At 40.0% G+C, this 15,077-nt stretch overlaps 1 protein-coding gene across 9 annotated transcripts in view; it reads right to left on the reverse strand.

Annotated features, from left to right (window-relative positions):
- The window catches only part of ZZZ3 (zinc finger ZZ-type containing 3), a 128,385-nt gene that overhangs the window by 80,809 nt on the left and 32,499 nt on the right, over window positions 1–15,077 (reverse strand). The window lies entirely within an intron of this gene.

Raw genomic sequence — 15,077 nt, forward strand, 5'->3', positions numbered from 1 at the left:
TTCTCAAACATTACTAGAAAAGTATTACTTTTTTGTTTTATAATAATATTAGGGAATAAACTTATAATACTTATTAATGAAGTAAAAAGGATCCCTTAAATGTGACTTTAATACTGTCAATGCCTTTTAAAGTAATATTTTTGCTTTCGTTAGATTATTCCTGTGACGAATTTGTCAACATTATTTTGAAAGTAAATAGAAAATAAATGTGACCAAATAAATTAAGAAGTAAACCAAGATGTAACTGTACAAAAAAAAAAATTCTTTAAAAGTAAGCTTCTTAAAAATACAGACTTGATTCTAGATCACAAGTCTGAAAAACACATTGATGTGCTTACAATGAAGAAAAGCATTATAAACTTATTCATCTATATCAAAGAGAGAAACCTATGAATGGCATTCTGGAATGATTCACTATGGTGTGCCATTCCAAAATTTTGTCTAATAAAAACAAAAAGTAAAAATCTACCAAGAAAATTCAGATAGCCTTAGGCTGTTTCGTGGATAAAATGTGTTACTGGAGTTGTCAAACTGCCAAAGTTTTCATTAACCATAGAGTAGAAACCAATATAATCCTATATAATAAAAGCCTAATATGCTTGCTAAGTGTCTGATTGACCGGTTGGCCATTCAACCATTCAAAGTGTCATATGCTAATGATACGCTAAGGCCATCAACCGCTCGCTATGATGTGCACTGACTACCAGGGGACAGACAGGTACCGGTCAACCAGTTGCTATGATGTGCACTGACCATCAGGGGGGCAGATGCTCTGACCGATGGGGTTAGCTTGCTGCTGGGGTCTGGCCAATCGGGACTGAGGGAGACGGGCTGGACACGCCCTGGGGCCCTCCCGCGGTCTCTCCCCAGCCCTGATCATGCACCAGTGGGGTCCCTCAGCCTGGCCTGTGCCCTCTCGCAATCCAGGACCCCTCAGGGGATGTCAGAGAGCCAGTTCTGGCCTGATCCCGCAGGCCAGGCTGAGGGACACCCACTAGTGCATGAATTCGTGCACCGGGCCTCTAGTATGTCAAATATAACTGGCTTTTTTTAAATCAGAGGAAGAAAACAGTAGAGAGTGATTAAGAAACACTGACATCTAATCCTCAAACATTTAAAACAATGCTCTATTTACTTTTTTCAAATGTTAAAAAAAGACTAAATAATACTATAAAAAATTAACAGAGTTTTAAGTATTCCTAAATTTGAAAGTTGCTATAAATTTTCTTTTAACAAGCAAGGAAGTTAAACTAGTCAAAACTCCTATATTCCCTACATTGTACTCTTCATTTCATTCACTTCACATTTCAAATATAAGCATTCTGCACAAATGCCATATGCTTTCTGGAGCAAATAAACTACTTTGAATTGTGAGAACCTACAACAATATTTATTTGAAATGTTTAACTATAGTAATACTTCCAAAGTTTTAAAAAAATTAACTATTTTGTGTTTTAAAAAGCATACAAAATGGGAAGCGAACCATTTAAATCCAATTCCTAAGGCCTCTTATTTATTCCTTGCCACAGAGCTTTGCTTGTTACCATGTACTAATAAAATTCATTGACTATTCAAGAATTCCAAAAGCAAATCCAAAAACCAATCTTGACTGAAAAGAATTACTTTTCCTACTGTTTGCAAGCTAAAACAAGTACTACTGCATCAAATAGATTACAGGACCTCAGATTCATGGCACGTATGAAATTACTTTAAAAGACTACAGAAAATCTCACTAGAAAATATTACCAGTTCTAGTGATATAGTAGTTGTAAGCCACACAATTTACTATAAAAATAAAACTGAAGTCTTAGTTAAATGCAACCTAAATTATAAAACACTGAAATTGTATTTAGTTTAATAAGACCTTAGAAAAAACTCAAAAGATTATACTGTACACTCATATTTGGTGCCCAATTCTTCAGTTGTTAAAAGTGAAAATATCAAATATGTGTATTACAATATGTCTTTAAATAATTTTAAAAGAACAAGAGAGGGATATTCAAAGTCAGTTGTAAAAAGTATTTAGGGTATTAGTCAAAGACAGAAACATTCTTCCCAGTTAAGCTTATCACCGTTACTTGCTACAGAGAGCTAAAACAAATACTTTTTAAGGAACTAGGAAAAAAATTTTTACTAAGGCAAGAGGACGCAAGCAATATAAAAATCAAAAATATATTTGGCATTAATTGGCTTTTTTTTTCCTCTTGTCAAATGGGGGTGGGATTTGACTTGCACATTTTCTAAGGGTCCAATCTGCTCATGAAACCCTTACACAAGGGGAAGGTGTGCGGGAGAGATTCCTTACCCAACCCATTGGGAGAACTCCTATAAGGGCAGAAGTAACTGCTCTGTGCTGCCTACCTCCTTCCCTTTTGCTTCACGTGTACTACAACATAGTCACTGCACTCAATGGTGAAGAACACTTGACTTGGGGTGGTGAACACACAATACAAAATACAGATGATTTATTTATGTATTATAGGATTGTGCACCTGAAACCTATATAATTTTATTAGCCAATGTCAGACCAATAAATGCACTAAGAAACTTCAAAAAAAAAAAAAGAACGTTTACAACTAAAAAAAAAAAAAATCTAATTTAAAACCAGGCAACAGGCTTGAACAGATATTTCTGTCAAGAAGATGTTCAAATAGCCCCCAAAAAAGCACATGAAAAGATGCTCAACATTATTAGCTATCAAGGAAATACAAATTAAAACCACAAAGAGATATCAATTCATACTCAGAAGGATGAATACAATAAAAAGATAAGCAGTAAGTGTTGGCAAGGATATGAAAAAATTCGTATCTTCATACATTGCAAGTGGAAATATAAAACAGTGTAGCTGCTATGGAAAAGTTTGGCAGTTCCTCAATAAGTGAAACATAGAATTACCATATGATCCAGGAATACCACTCCTAGATCTATACAGGCATACCTCATCTTATTGTGTATCTCTTTATTGTGCTTCACAGATGCTGCATTTTTTATAAATTAAAGGCAAGACCCTCCACCAGCAAAAAGATTATGACTTGCTTTATGTGATCCTTACTTTATTGCAATATATCTCCCTGGTATGCCTGTACCCAAGAAAAAGGAAATGTATTCACATGGAAACTTGTTCACAAATATTCATAGCAACATTATTCATAATAGGCAAAATGTGGAAACCCAAATGTCTATAAACTGCTGAATGGATAAACAAAATGTGATTTATAGTGGAATATTATTCAGCCATAAAAAGATGTTCATACATGCTACAACATGGATGAACCTTAAAAACGTTATGCTAAGTTAAAGTATCTACTCACAAAAGGTCACATGATTCCATATATATGAAATGTCCAGAACAACCAAATTCAGAGACAAAAAAATAGATTAGTGGTTGAAGAGATAAGAGCGGGAAGAGGACAGAAATTGATTGCTAATAGGTATGGGGTCTCTTTTCAGAGTGATAAAAGTATTCTGCAATTAAATACTGTTGATGGTTGCACAATGTTGTGAACATATGAAAAAAAGTGATTTTATGAAATCTCAATGTTTTATATTACATCTCAATTTTAAAAGATAAGAGAATATAAGTCACTTCAAATCAATAAATCAAATAATTTAGATGAAAGGACAAATATTCCTTGAAAGATCACTAACTCCAAAGCTCACCCAAGAAGAAATGGATACATAAAATATCTCTACAGAAATTAAAATTATAGTTAAAAAGTTACTAACAAATAAAAATCCCGGCCCAGGGAACTTCACTGGTGAATTCTAACTATACTAAGTATTATACATTCACCAATCTACTGAAACTTTTCCAGAATAGTGAAGAGGAATACTTCTCAACCATTCCAGCATTACTCTGATACCAATATACCTGACAAAGACATTACAAGAAAACAAAACAGGGATTAAAAATGTCAGAAGATTAAGTGGGTGCTGCACGGACATGCTCCCAGGAACAAACTGGAATTACAACTAAAATACAGAAAAAGTTCCTGAATAATCAACGAAAAACTCGCAGGAGAGAACCCTGATACCAGAGGACTGAAAGTGGAGGCTGCATAGAGATTGGTAGGAGAGGCGGAAGCACAAAAGGGCTGGGCGGGTGCCCATAGACAGCAACTGAAGACCCAGAGAGATATCTCAGCTGTGGTGGGTTTCCACTGAGAACTCTGGGATCTAACCCCAAAGCTGGGCTCCCCAGCAGAGAACACCAAACTGAGGAGGGTACCCATATAACATCTAGCTATTAAAAGCAGCGGGGTTCTGTCTGCCAGGGAATAACAGCCGAAAATTCAGGCATCCTATTAAATAGCCAACACACAAAATTAACTGTGGAGCCGCCCTCTGTGGAGTTGTGCTCCCTCAGAGGGAGGATGAAGTAGACTGGAGCTGTGAGAGCAGAAGCCAGGACAGGGGACACCGGGGATAAAGCTCAGAAAGCAGACACCCCAAGTATCCTGAGCTCAGTCATTCCCTCTCGCAACAGAGGACATCTTTCCCACATAGACATTTGCCTTGCCTGGGGGGAAGACAGTCTACACACCCTACTGGAAAACACCTTGCCCTGAGGCCACTTAAAATAACAATTAGCCTCCAGGCAGAAGCAACTGCCCTACTCTTAGAAAAAAACTCTTACCATGCCTGAGGATGACTGCCTGGGGGGCAATTCAAGTCGGAATCCTATCAGTCTGTAGGCAGAGACAGTCTCTGGAGGCTTTGAGTCTTTGACTGCTCTAATTAGTCAGAAACAGCCTTAAACACTATCCTGCACTAGAGATTGAGAGGTGTAGAGGATCTATGTAATATATAGCCACAAACCCAAAAAGCCAAAATGAGGAGACAAAAAAATAACCCCCAAATGAAACTAGAGAATCTCCAATAGAAGAGATAAATGAAGCAGAGATAAGAAATTTATCTGAAACAGAGTTCAGAGTAATGATGGTAAATATGCTCAACAGCATGAAAAAAGACATAGTAACTATGAAAAAAGGAACAGTCTGAGATAAAGAATGACATAACACACATAAAGAAAACATTGGAAAGAACACACAGCAGATTAGGGGAAGCTGAGGATCAAATCAGTGAATTAGAAGTCAAAGTTGAAAATATCAATCAGAGAATGAAAAAGAAAAAACAATTAAAAAACAGGAGGACAGCTTAGCAGAGTTGTGGAACAATGTGAAAAGTAATAATATTAGAATAGCAGGTGTGCTAGAAGAGGCAGAAAGGAAGAAAGGAACAGAGAAGTGTTTGAAGAAATAATGGCAGAAAACTTCCCTAGCCTGGTAAAGAAAAAAGTTATACAAGTTCAGGAGTCACAGAGACCCCCAAGCAAGAAGAACCCAAAGAGGCCCATACCCAGACACATCATAATTAAAATGCCGAAGATTAAAGACAAAGAGAGAATCTTAAAGGCAGTAAGAGAAAAGAAAACTGTTACCTACAAAGAAGTCCTCATAAGGCTGACACCTGACTTTTCATCAGAAACTCTACAAGCCAGAAAGACATGGCATGACGTACTTAAGGTAATGGAAAGCAAGGATCTGAGACCAAGATTACTATATCCAGCAAAGCTATTATTCAAAATAGATGGTCAAATAAAGAGCTTCCCATACAAAAAAACAGGCTAAAGGAGTTCATCATCACCAAGCCAGCATTACAAAGAAATGCTAATGGGACTGCTGTAATAATAAGAAAGAGAGAAAGAAACCTAGCCATATATAGTTAAAATGGCAATAAATAAGTACCTATTAGTCCATCCTAAATGTAAATCAGTGGTTCCCAAACTTATTTGGCCTACCGCCCCCTTTCCAGAAAAAATATTACTCAGCCCCTGGAAATTAATTTTTTTTAAATTTTAATAGCAGTTACTCATCACCCCCAAATGCACCTGTGGCCATCACCGCCTCCCTGGATCGCTGCAGCGCCCACCGGGGGGCAGTAGCACCCACTTTGGGAATCACTGATGTAAATGGATCAAATGCTCCAATCAAAAGGCCTAGGGAAGCTGTTGGGGTCCAACCCCAGTAAGTCCAGGGATTCCCAAAGGTGGGACAGAGTCGGCGAAGAAGGAATGACACGAGGCAGCGTTCAGTTGATTAGCAGCCTAGTCAGGTTCGCTAGCCAGGACCTCTAGCCAAGTTCTGTGTTTTATTGTCTTGTTACATCTGTATTTATACCAATTGATTTTAATCCTGTCAATTTCTATTCCAAAGGTTAGGGCGTTTCTTATCTCCATTCCAGAGAGTAAAGATTATGTAGCTTAAGAGTGATTGTTTGTAGTTAAAGTGATTAACTACCCACCTAGCACTTAGTTAAGGGGTTTTATTCCCTCCCTAACTTCAGGGAAAAATCTTCACCTGGGGAAACAACCTTTCTCGGGGAGGTGGTCCTGTTTAAAACACATAGCGTTAAGAGGGGGAGCAAACATATGCCATATACGCCAGGTCCCTTGAAACATAAGCTGTGCAGATGTTTCTTCCCTGCAGCAACTGTGTCAAGCATCAAGGATAGACTGGCTTCCGACACAAAAGGCCTAGGGTAGCTAAATGGATACAAAAGCATGACCCAACTATATGTTGTCTACAAGAGTCCCACCTCAAAACAAAACACACACAGAAGATGAGAGTGCAGAGATGGAAAAAAAATTTTCCATGTAAATGGAAAAGAAAAAAAAGCTGGAGTAGCAATACTCATATCCGACAAAACAGACTTTAAAATGAAAGCCATCACAAGAGACAACAAAGGTCACTACATAATACTAAAGGTATTGATCCAACAAGAGGATATAACCCTGGTAAACATATATGCACCCAATATAGCAGCACCTAAATATATAAGAAAATTTCTAGAGGACTTTAATGGAGAGATCGACAACAATACAGTCATAGTAGGGGTCTTTAACACCCCTCTGACTTCACTGGATAGATCTTCCAGACAAAAAATTAACAGAGAAACAGAAACTCTAAAGGACACACTGGATCAGATGCATTTAATTGACATTTATAGAACACTAGAGGCCTGGTGCATGAAATTCATACGGGGGGGGGGGGGGGTCCCTCAACCCGGCCTGCACCCTCTCCAATCTGGAACCCCTCAGGAAATGTCTGACTGCCGGTTTAGGCCCCTGCGGGATCGGGCCTAAACTGGCAGTCGGACATCCCTCTCGCAATCTGGGACCTCTGATTCCTAATCAATCACCTGCCTGCCTGATCACCCCTAACCACTCTGCCTGCCAACCTGATGCCCCTAACTGTTCCCGTTCCTGCCTGATCGCCCCTAACCTCTCTGCCTGCCTGCCTGCCTGGTCGCCCCTAACTGCACCCCCTTCCGGCCTGGTTGCCCCTAACTGCCCCCCTGCCAGCCGGGTCAACCCTAACTGCCCTCCCCTGGAGGCCTGGTTGCCCTTAACGGCCCTCCCCTGCCAGCCTGGTCACCCCTAACTGCCCTCCCCTGCCGGCCTGGTAACCCCTAACTGCCTTCCCCTGCCAACCTGGTCCCTCTAACTGCTCTCCCCTGCCGGCCCGATCACCCCTAACTGCATTAGCCTGGACCCCGCTACCATGGCTTTGTCCGGAAGGACATCCATAATGAGGTCCAGAAGATGTCTGTCTAATTAGCATATTACCCTTTTATTAGTATAGAAGATTTCACCACAACACAGCAGAATATACATTCTTCTCAAGTGCACATGGATCATTCACAAAGATAGACCACATGTTAGGATACAAAACAAGTTCAAGAAAATTTAAATCATAACAAGCATTTTCTCAGATCACAGTGGAATGAAATTAGAAATCAACTCCAGCCCTAACCGGTTTTGCTCAGTGAAGAGAGCATCGGCCTGCAGACTGAAGGGTCCCAGGTTCAATTCTGGTCAAGGGCATGTACCTTGGTTGCGGGCATATCCCCAGTAGGGGGTATGCAGGAGGCAGCTGTTCAATGTTTCTCTCTCATTGATGTTTCTAACTCTCTATCCCTCTCCCTTCCTCTCTGTAAAAAATCAATAAAATTTATATTTTTAAAAAATCAACTCCAGTAAAAACACCCAAAAAACATTCAAACACATGGAGGCTAAATAGCATGTTATTAAACAATGACTGGGTTACCAACAAGATCAAGAAAGAAATAAAAAACTTCCTGGAAACAAATGAAAATGAACACACAACATTCCAAACTCTCTGGGACACAGCAAAAGCAGTCCTGAGAGGGAAATTCATAGCACTACAGGTATACCGCAAAAAAAAAAAAAAAGACACACCAAGGAAAATCAGCAATAAACTATTTAACCCTACCACTTAAAGAACTAGAAAGAGAACAAGAAAAGCCCAGAATAAGTAGAAGGAAGGAAATAATGAAGATTAGAGCAGAAATAAATAACATACAGACTAAAAAAAGTACAAAAAAAAAAATCATCAATGAAACCAAGAGCTGGTTCTTTGAAAAGATAAACAAAATTGATAAACCGTTAGCCAGACTCATCAAGAAACAGAGGACAGGACCCAAATAAACAAAATCAGAAATGACAGAGGCGAAAAAAAAAAAAAAAGAAACAGAGGACACAAATAAATAAAATCAGAAACAAAAGTGGAGAAGTAACTACTGTAACCACAAAAATACAAAGGATTGTAAGAAAATACTATGAACAACTATATGCCAACAACCTGGACAATGTGGATGAAATAGACAAATTCCTAGAATAATATAATACCCCAAAACTGAGTCAGGAGGAATCAGAAAACTTGAATAGGCCAATAACAACTGATGAAATATAAGTAATAAAAACTCCCACCAAACAAAAGCCCAGGAGCAGACAGCTTCACAGGGGAGTTTTACCAAATATTCAAAGAAGAACATGTTAACACCTATACTCCTCAAACTATTTCAGGAAACCCAAGAAGAAGGAACACTTCCAAATTCTTTTTATGAGGCTAGCATTATCCTAATTTCCAAACTAGATAAAGACACTACAAAGAAAGAGAATTACAGGGCAAATCCCTGATGAACACAGATGCTAAAATCCTCAACAAAATTCTAGCAAATCGCATCCAGCAATATATTAAAAAGATCATACACATTGATCAAGTGGGATTTATTCCAGGGATGCAAGACTGGTACAATATTTACAAATCAATAAAGGTGACATGGCCCTAGCTGGTTTGGCTCAGTGGATAGAGCGTCAGCCTGTGGGTCCAGGTTTGATTCCGGGCAAGGGCACATGCCCCGGTTGCAGGCTCAATCCCCAGTAGGGGGCGTGGAGGAGGCAGCTGATCAATGATACTCTCTCATCATTGTTGTTTCCATCTCTCCCTCTCCCTTCCTCTCTGAAATCAATAAAAATATATTTTAAAAAATAAAATAAAATAAAAATAAACATGACACATCACATAAACAAATTGAAAGACAAAAATCACATGATCATATCAATAGACGCAGAAAAAGTATTCAACAAAATCCAACACCCATTTTTGATAAAAAAGTTCAGCAAATGGGAATAGAGGAAGCAAATCTCAACATGATAAAGGCCACCTACAGACAACATCATACTCAATGGGCAAAAACTAAAACCATTTCACCTAAGAACAGGAACAAGACAGGGATGCCCACTTTCACCACTCCTGTTTGACAAAGTACTGGAAGTGATAACAATAGTGATCAGACAAGAAGATGAAATTAAAGGCATCCAAATTGGAAAAGAAGAAATAAAACTGTAATTATTCACAGATGACATGATATTGTACATAGAAAACCCTAAAGACTCCAAAAACTACTAGACTTAATAAATGAATTCATCAATGTAGCAGGATACAAAATTAACACCCAGGAATCTATGGCTTTTTTATACACCAATAATTAACTCACAGAAAGAGAAACAACAACAAAAAATCCCATTTACCATTACAGCAAAATTAAGATACCTAGGAATAAATTTAACTAAGGAGGTAAAAAACCTGTACTCAGAAAACTACAGGACTTTGAAAAAAGAGATAGAGGAAGACATAAATAAATGGAAGAATATACCGTGTTCATGGATTGGTAGACTAAACATCATTAAAATGCCCATACTACCTAAAGCAATCTATAGATTCAATGCAATCCCCATTAAAATACCAATGGCATATTTCACAGACCTAGAACAAACTCTCCAAAAATTCATATGAAATAAAAAAGACCCAGAATAGCTGCAGCAACCCTGAGAAAGAAGAACAAAGTAGGAGGGATCTCAATACCAGATATCAAGCTATATTACAAAGCCACTGTTCTCAAAACTGCCTGTACTGGCACAAGAACAGACATACAGACCAATGGAACCACATAGAGAACCCAGAAATCGACCCAAGCCATTATGCTCAATTAATATTTGACAGAGAAGGCAAGAGCATTCAATGGAGTCAAGACAGTCTCTTCAATAAATGGTGTTGGGAAAACTGGAAAAGTACATGCAAAAAAATGAAACTAGACCACCAACTTACACCATACATAAAAATAAATTCAAAGTGGATAAAGGCTTAAACGTCAGATGGGGAAACCATAAAAATCTTAGAAGAATCCACAGGCACCAAATATCAAACATATGTCATAGCAATATCTTTACTGATACAGTTCCTGGGACAATGGAAACTAAGGAGAAAATAAACAAATGGGACTACATCAAAATAAAAAAAGCTTCTGCACAGCAAAATAAACCATCAACAAAACAAAAAGAAAGTCCACTGCATGGGAGAACATATTTGCCAATGTTATTTCCGATAAAGGTTTAATCTCCAAAATTTACAGGGAACTCATACAACTTAAAAGATAAACAATCCAATCAAAAAATGGGCAAAGAACCTAAATAGACACTCTCGAAAGAGGACATACAGAAGGCCCAGAGATATGAAAAAATGCTCAAAGTCACTAATCATCTGTGAGATGCAAATCAAAATGACAAACTATCATCTCACACTCATTTTCAGAATGGCTATCATCAACAAATCAACAAACAGCAAGTGCTGGAGAGGATGCGGAGAAAAAGAAACCCTCGTGCATGGCTGGTGGGAATGCAGACTGGTGCAGCCACTGTGGAAAACAGTATGGAGTTTCCTCAAAAAATTAAAAATGGAACTCCCATTTGACCCAGTAATCCCACATCTAGGAATATTAGTATATCCCAAGAAACTAGAAACACCAATCAGAAAGGATATATGCTCCCCTATGTTCATAGCAGCACAATTTACAATAGCTAAGATTTGGAAACAGTCTACATGCCCATCAGCAGAGGAGTGGATTAAGAAACTGTGGTACATTTACACAATGGAATACTACATTGCTGTAAAAAAGAAGGAACTCTTACCATTTGCAATAGCATGTATGCACCTGAAGAGCATTATGCTATGCGAAATAAACCAGTCAGAGAAAGATAAATATCACACCTGTGGTATATAATGAACAACATAAACTGATGAATAAAAAATAGAGCCAGAGAAAAAAAAATTTTAATATAATAAAAGTAATCCTGTTATTTGCAGATTTTTAATATCCCCTACAAGTTTTGTGATATTATACTGTTAGGGCAGTTCTGGTAATATTATATTTAAAATCGTTCTCTTCTTGAAATATTAGTTTATTGCATGTAATCTACACTAATAAAAGAGAAACATGGTAATTGGCGTACGACCGCTACCCTTCCCATTGGCTAATCAGCATATCCTTATGCAAATTAACTGTCAGCCAAGATGGCGGCCGGCAGCCATGCACTGAAGCGAGCAGGGAGGCTTGCTTCCTCCAGGAACTGCAGACTCCAACGTTCCCCGCCTCACTTGCCGGCCTCTCAACTGCAACTCTAAGCAACTATTACTATGTTGCAAATAAGAACCTAAACAAAACGGGCTTTCAGTCAGCCCCGGACCGCAACATTGTATCCATGTTTTCAGCAGCGAGGCCTCAGAGCTAAAGCTGGCCCAGAATAAAAAAAAAAAAGAAAAAAAAGAAAAGAAAACAAGGAGCGGTTGGGAGCTTTTAGTCACTCACCAGCAGGAAAACAGCCCACAGCCCCTCAGCCAGCCTGGCCAGGCACCCCAGTGGGGACCCCCACCCTGATCCAGGACACCCTTCAGGGCAAACCAGCCAGCCCCCAGCCGTGCACCAGGCCTCTATTCTATATAGTGAAAGGGTAATATGCCTCCCGGCACCGGGATCAGCGGAGCAGCGAGGCTCCCAGCATCGGGATCAGCGTGACAGGGGGCAGCGCCCAAACCCCCTGATCAGCCCTGAGCTGTGCCTGATAGGGGGGGAGCTCCCCAATCCCCCGATTGCCCTGCAGTTCTGTGTGTGACAGGGTGCAGCGCACCAACCCCCTGATCGGCCCTGCTCTGTGTGTGACAGGGTGAGGCGCCCCAACCCCCCGCCCCCACGGGCCCTGCTCTGTGTGTGACAGGGTAGAACCATAACCTCTCCATCGGCCCTGCCCTGAGTGTGACAGGGGGTGGTGCCCCAGCTCCCCTATCGGCCCTGCTCTGTGAGTGACAGGGAGCAGCGCCCCAACCCCCTGATCAGCCCTGCTCTGTGGGTGACAGGGGGTGGTGCCGAAACCTCCCCATTGACCCTGCCTTGAGTGTGACACGGGGTGGCGCCCCAACTCCCCAATCGGCCCTGCTCTGAGCCTGACCAGGGGCTGCACCTAGGAATTGGGCCTGCCCTCTGCCACCCGGGAGCAGGCCTAAGCCAGCAGGTCATTATCTCCCGAGGGGTCCCAGACTGTGAGAGGGCACAGGCCGGGCTGAGGGACACCCCCCCGAGTGCACAAATTTTTGTGCACCAGGCCTCTAGTCCTATGTAATAAAAGCCTAATATGCAAATCGACCAAACGGCAGAACGACTGTTGGGATAACCAGCCGCTATGACATGTACTGACCACCAGGGAACAGACACTCAACGCAGGAGCTGCCTCCAGGCCAGCCAAGGCGGGTGCCAGCGGCGGCCCCCCCGGGTTGCCCCGCCTGTCGCCCCGCAGAGGGAGGCGACCAGCAATGGGGGGACGGGACCGGCGAGCAGGCAGTGCCAGGCTGGCTAAAGTGGGTGCCAGCAGGTGCCCCCAGTCGCCTCACCAGTTACCTCACAAATCAGCCCTGATTGCGGCCAGGCCCAGGGACTCTACCCATGAACAAATTTTGTGCACCGGGCCTCTAGTATTATTATATTTAAACTTGTTTTTCTTGAAATATTAATGTTTCTTGTATATAAATAGCTACTTATTTTGTATATACAATCTGGTAATAGATTTATTTTGTCTATTGTAAAAAAAAACCACACAAAACAAAACACAGTCATTCTTTATGAACTTACAGGTGCAAAATTCTAAGTAAGTCAATTCCAACAATATATCGATAATACATCATGATCAAATGTTTTATCTCCAAAATGTAAAACCGCTTTATATGTACATACACATATTCCAATGCAATTTACCCTCTATTAAAAAACTAAAAAATAAAAACTTAAGGTTATCTGTACAAACACAGAAAAGACACTCAATGGCAATCCACATCCCCATCTATAGCGACCAAAAGGAGATCAGTGGTTGCCAGAGTTTGAGGGAGAAGGGAGCAATGGTAAGAAGAGATTACAAAAAGGCATGAAGAAACTTTGAGGGGTGATGAATATGTTCATTAACTTGATTGTAGTGAGTGATGTGTATATAAAGTATATAAACATCAAATTATATACTTTAAATTATTGTACAATGAAATATTCCTCAATAATATTCCAAAATAAACCCAAAAACAAAACACCCTTCCAGTTATTTTTAACTTTCTGTTAAAGTATACATACAGAGAAGTTCAAATTATTAGTGTACAGGTTGATGAATTATCACAAAGCATAAAGGTGTGTATCTTTTTTTTAATATATCTTATTTATTTCAGAGAGGAAGGGAGAGGGAGAGAGACAGAAACATCAATGATGAGAGAGAATCATTGATTGGCTGCAATGATGAGAGAGAATCATTGATCGGCTGCCTCCTGCATGCCCCCTACTGGGGATCGAGCCAAAACTCAGGCATGTGCCCTTGACCAAAATTGAACGCGGGACCCTACAGTCCGCAGGCTGACACTCTATCCACTGAGCCAAACCAGGTAGGGCAGGTGTATATCTTTTATGAGTTCCAAGGATGATTCTGATAAAGAGCCAAGAATTAAAACTATTATCTCTGCTACACTCATCTATAACTTACTTCCTTTGCTCAGCTAACATTTATCTTGCCCAAGTCATAGATCAGATGCATCTACCTCCTTCCTCCTAGAAGCCACCTCTTTTCAGGGAACTTCATACATAGATCTTATCATACTGCTGAGCACATGCGGTGTTTTTAAAACTATTTTTAAGGCAAGAACTCTTAAATTATATGCTGGAGAAACAGATGAAAGTGAAGCTACTCTACTTAAAGGCAAGGGTAAAGTAACTGCACTACAGTAAGCTAGCCCACCAACCCTCAAACTAACCCCCAGCAGTTAGAAAATTATTGCTTCCTATACTCATCTATTCATTCACTTATCTGTGTCATCCACCAAATTATTTTATAGCAAGGTCTCTCTCTCTCTATTTTTTTAACTGATTTTAGAGACGGGGGTATAGAGGGCAAAAGAGAGAGAATCATCGATTTGCTGTTCCACTTATTTATGCATGCATTGGTTGCTTCTGGTCAGGTATGTGTCCTGACCAGGGATCAAACCTGCAACCTTGGCATATAAGGAAAACGCTCTAACCAACTGAACTACCCAGCCAGGGCAGCAAGACCGCTCTTATTCTTCATTTCCCTGGTACCTAGAAAACATTCATTAAACATTATTATTGGGACAATATTAAAAGTAAATATGGAAGATAAACCCTTAAGGGAAAAAAAGTTTGAGAAAAAGAACAGTATCTATAAAAGCACTTAAATAGAAAAAGACTTGGCATATCAGAAGCTGAATGAAGCCAGTGAGGCTGGACCTTAGTAAGCAAAGGAGAAAACATCATGAAATAAGCTTTAAAGCAGACAGCTGCCAGGCCATGAGGGCTGTATAAGTTATAATAGGAATTTGACCTTTGTTTTGTTTTTA

The sequence above is a fragment of the Myotis yumanensis genome, unplaced genomic scaffold (genome assembly GCF_028538775.1).
Source record: "Myotis yumanensis isolate MYYU_CA2020_CCGP unplaced genomic scaffold, mMyoYum1.0.hap1 SCAF_2, whole genome shotgun sequence".
NCBI classification, from domain to species: Eukaryota; Metazoa; Chordata; class Mammalia; order Chiroptera; family Vespertilionidae; genus Myotis; species Myotis yumanensis.